Here is a 5,087-nt window from a genome sequence, read left to right as displayed (position 1 = left end):
AAGAAGCAGTGTTGAAGAATAATTAGCCAACACTTTGAAGGAGAGAGAGATAAGATCAAAACAGAAAGTCAGTCGTAGAGGGATTCTGCTACTAATTAGGTGATAAAAAGAGAATTTGGACATAAGACATAGAAGGAGAAAAAAAGAGAGAAGCATGTCAGGCAAAGGGTCAGATCTGTGTAAAAGACAAGCTGTGTTCATCTGAGAACAAAACTAGTTAAGGTTTGTTAGTGGAGTAGGAAACTGGTATGATTGTGCCTCTCCTATCTAAGCATTTTACACCTCTCTACAATAAAACCAGCCTTATTTTTGAATGTCAAAAAGGCAGACATTTTGAAAAGAATTTGAGTTTGCATAAATGTGGGGCCTAACAGAGTGACAAGTAGTACAGAGAGGTTTGAGGTACATGCAAAGTACTGGATAGATTATTGTCCACTTAGCAAGCTGAAACTTAAACACATTTATCACTTTAAAAAATGCAATTTGCTTTGTTGAGCTTCTCCCTGGCTTAAGCAGTTAATCTTTATTCCGTTAATATTTAATACTATACCTGATCGCTTTGAAAGCTTAGAGCAAAAGACATCTCAAATTTTAAAAAATAAACGAACTCTCTCTTCCCACTGCAGATGTCAATTGCCAATAGCTCCTCAGTTTTGTGAGTCTCTCCTCCATCCCTTGGAGTTCTTGCTGGATGGATCTTATGCAGCTCTTACACAGACAAGCCTCTGTGAGTTTATGTGTGTACACCCCTGTTGAGACTAGAAAACTCGCTTTCATAGCAGTTCTTTCTTTTGCCCCAGATAAGCTGCCTATGTACTATTGGATGACTCTTTAAGCAAGCACACAAATAGCACTATGGTGACTCTATAGGTTCAAAAAAGTTTGTAAAAGTATGACAGAAAAGTAATAAAGAAGGGCCTGAAGAGGAAGAGTGGAGACTGTGAAAGTATATTTCTTTTTTTAATTTTTTATTAATTTATTCTTGTTACATCTCAATGGTTATCCCATCCCCTGTATCCTCCCATTCTTCCCTTTCTCCCAATTTCCCCTTATTCCCCTCCCCTATGACTGTTCCTGATGGGGATTTCCTCCCCCTGTATATGCTCATAGGGTATCAAGCCTCTTCTTGGTATTTGCCAGATGTAATTGTCACCTTGGAAGTTTATTGCTACTATCTGATATCGTAGACCTACTTCTGGAAGTTTCTAGCCTCTGTAAAATCTAATTAAGCCTAGAATATTTTCAGCCTCTGAGATTTACTGCTGAAGAAGCTCACCCTTTCTAGATGTTTCTGAGCTCTGGCTGGTTGGTTCTACTCAGCTGTTCTGGCTTAAACTCCTCTCCAAACTGACAGATTCAATCTGGCTTCTCTCCGCTTCTGACTGAATTGCTCTGCATGGCCACTAACTGTAGCCATCTGTTCTAACCTGGTTCCTCCTCATTCTTTGGATCACTTATATCCACCTGTGTCTAGCATGCCCTCTCTTCAACCTGTCCCTTTAAAACTCTCCAGGTAAAACTGCCCCTCACATTCTATCTTTCCAGCCCTTTTATATCTCCCTCCCCTCTTTCCTCTCTGTTCTCAACGAGTGCTGGGCACAGCGCATTCTATCAAGACTTTCTATAATTTGGCACTTTGTCTGCCGCTCAACTAGACATCAATTTCAAACATGAGTGCTTCCTTATACAAACTAACTTTAAGTTCATTGTTTGAGATTAAAGGTGTGTACTAAGGGCATGTCTGCATTTCAGATTACACCGGCCTAAAAGGTCTTTGGATGTGACCTAAGCAGTCATGCTTCTGAACTAAAAATTCCTCTACAGGGGATGTATACACACTATACGGAAATATGAAGTTCTTAAACAGCAAGTGAGAAAAGAGAAAATAAATTATAAAAGAATGTTCCAAAATAAAATAGCAAGTTACCAAGTAACATGTGAATGAGACCTAAATAATTTATGTTATTCCTATATTTGTTGCTATGTTCACATAACACACTACAGCAGAATCACCATGTACATATCATCACTAATACTACTAATAAAATGACATTTTTCATCTTTTTCTGCATTTATTTAAACTAGTTTCAACAAGGGCATGGTGGTGTAGAGCTTGAGGAAGCCGTGGATGGTGGAGAGCTGAGTCTGCTGCTGCACTTCATCAGAAAGCAGCTTTAGCTGCTGTAGGAAAGGCTCTTTGTGGTGGGTAGGATGTACATTGTAGTAGGTGGGCACTCCAGGTGACAGAACCTGGGGCAGGCACAGATAAAAAAAAAGTTCCTCATAGACCTGGGGGTCCACTCTTCTACCTTTGTAGCATCCTGTCCTCATATTTCTTCCACAGCTGGAGGTGTATGCTCTACATGGGGGTACATGGTGAGAGCCACAGCCAACAGTGGGTGCATCTGTTCATTCTGCTTATTAGTCATTTTGTACTTGTATGTGGTCCTCTGGAACATATTCTGGTCCTCTGGATGTACAAGAGGATGTTGACAAAGGCCTGGATAGCATCCTGGTAGCGATGCATCATAAATATGCAAAGCCAACGTAACAGTAGGTGGTGATCTAGCATTCAGGCACACAGGAATACATGCTCTTCTTGGTCAGCTCGATATTCTCCATCACCTTGATAGGCTGGCAGCAATGCCCCAGTAGAGACTGCAGGCACAGAAGCCCCACCAGCCTGAAGTAGCTGAGCATCTTGTAGAGGGAGTATCGTCCATATTCCCCAGCCACACTTTCGGGGTTACCTCTGTTGGTATAGACATCCAGCTGCCGGTAGATATTGGATTTATCCACTAGAGAATGTAGCACACTGAGGAAGTTGTGAACATTCCAGATTTTAGGATTGGATCTAAGGAAGTTGCTCTCCTCTGACTTCTTGCCTGTCTTGCAGCGGAACTGACTAAATGACTGGAACTGGTAGATGAATTCAACGATGATGTCACAGAGCCACTGGTTTGGGAGGTGAAGGGAAACAGACCCATTGGCATTCAGGAGGTAGTTGAAGATATTCCAGTAGTTGTTTTAGGATACGAACCTCTGCTCTAAGGTGCCCCCCCCACTGACTTTGGTGTATATATGCCTACAGTATAATTCTTTGTACAAAATTAGAAATACAGCATCGTTGCCAACTTGGGGTGCAATGGCTTCTGCCTCAGGCCGCAGTGTATTTTTGAAGCGTCTTTCAGTTAGCTTGGTACACCTATTCTTACAAATATCCTGGGTCTTATTTGCCTTCCAGTCAGTGACGTCACTAGATATATGACTGGTCTGAAGCTCATACCCTTTCTGGTCAATCAAATCAGTGACAGTTTGTGGAAGTGCTGGATGAAGTTTTTGATCACTTCAGGAATTACCTGATAGGTCTGCTGCTCATATTGTTGCTCATAGGCAAGGTCCTGGTTTGGATTTCCTGTGTGCATATCATTGTTGCCCGGGGACACATAGGGATCATAAGCCTCAGACTCATTAGCAGGGTAAGACATGGGTACGGTGCTCCAGATTCCAGCAAACGAGAGCAGAAGTACTTCCAGTGAATACAATTTTTTTTAATTTTATTAATTTATTCATATTACAACTCAATGGTTATCCCCTCCCTTGTATCCTCCCATTCCTCCCTCCCTTCCATTTTCCCCTTACTCCCCTCCCCTATGACTGTGACTGAGGGGGACCTCCTCCCCCTATATATGCTCATAGGGTATCAAGTCTCTTTTTGGTAGCCTGCTATCCTTCCTCTGAATGAATACAATTTTTAAAGGTGAGTTTTAACTTCATCTCCTTTGCATAATTTTCTAGTCTCTTAAATCTACTAGTAGAATATTGTTCTCCCAAACATTTTCTTATTTCCAAATGTAGCATGTATAGCATAGGAAGATGTACACAGATCAGTTTTGAAAGACCAATTATTGGTCTTTTCTTGTTCTGACTGAGGTAAATACTCATGAAAGGCACATGGTGTGGTTGAATCAGCCGTTGTCATATTTGGTTCACTCCTGGGACCACAGCTATTTTCCTGGCTCCTTTGTTCTGTTTTTGTATTTTCAGGCATTGTACTTCTTCATGTGGATAGCATTACCTCCACTTAATATTGCTGTTTAGTATCTTTATACATGTGGTCCCTCTATCTCTTGAAATGTCAGCTTCGTAGAAGCTATGTTTTCTCCATTACCAGTGTTACTGATAACATCAAATATACCTATATTGGTCTTTATAGCATTTCATCTTGAATACTATCTCCCATCAATCCCCAAAATATAGGCTGGGTAGTTACAAATCCAGTGGATTTTAACCATGAACTTGTTGGTGATAATCAAAATTTGTTTCTGCTTTCCTGTCCTTTAGCTGCCTTCACTCCACCATGGTGCCACAAGAATACCCAGGTGTAAGTACTTGAGTCTCTTGGTGGATTATTATGATAGTAGGAATGAGAAGAACAGATCAAACTCTCCTTTTCACATTCCTTTTGTTGGGCTCCTCCAAAAGTGCTTCTTTTGTAGAAAATACAAAGGTAATATGAAAGAGAATGAGAGACAAATGGAGGAGAAGGAAAAAGAAGAGGAAAATCAGATATTTGAAAATATTATATGCATGGTATAATTTAGATCATTATTTAAGTTAATCATTTTTATATAATAAATTCCCATATCACTAACTTTTACTTGCTGTTGCCAAATATATCTCATCACTTCCTTTCTCATTTTTCTAGATGGCTTCTTTCTTTTTTAAAAATTTATTATAATTTATTCAGATGGCATCCTGATTGTTATCCCCTCAATAGCATATTGCCATTCTGCTTCTATCTTTCAAATACTGCATCTCAAACTCCACGTTTCAAACTTTTGTAGGAAATGCCACTAAGAGAAGCAGCTAAGCGGCCAGTAATTCACACTCCTGTTGCAAGGACATCTCTGCCATGAACTGTAAGCAAAAGCAAACCCTTTCTCCTACAACTTGCCTTCGTCAGCATATTTTCTCTCCACCAAGAAAAAGCAACATATGTCCTCTTATATGTGGCATTATTTTTGCACTTTGACATTCATAGTTTAGGAAATAAAATTATTGAGAGGGTTCACACAACACAGCAC

The 5,087-nt window shown here is 40.1% G+C and overlaps 1 pseudogene across 1 annotated transcript; it reads right to left on the bottom strand.

The window, feature by feature from the left end:
* Window positions 1–2,076: 2,076 nt before the first annotated feature.
* LOC311589202 (eukaryotic translation initiation factor 3 subunit L-like) lies at window positions 2,077–3,488 on the bottom strand (annotated as a pseudogene). Its single transcript has one exon. The product of its transcript is annotated as a eukaryotic translation initiation factor 3 subunit L-like (transcript).
* Between the last annotated feature and the right edge of the window lie 1,599 nt (window positions 3,489–5,087).

The sequence above is a fragment of the Acomys minous genome (genome assembly GCF_964271855.1).
Source record: "Acomys minous genome assembly, chromosome: 18".
In the NCBI taxonomy this organism is placed as follows: domain Eukaryota; kingdom Metazoa; phylum Chordata; class Mammalia; order Rodentia; family Muridae; genus Acomys; species Acomys minous.
Note: the sequence above shows the minus strand (reverse complement) of the source record. Positions and strands in the feature narration are given on the sequence as shown.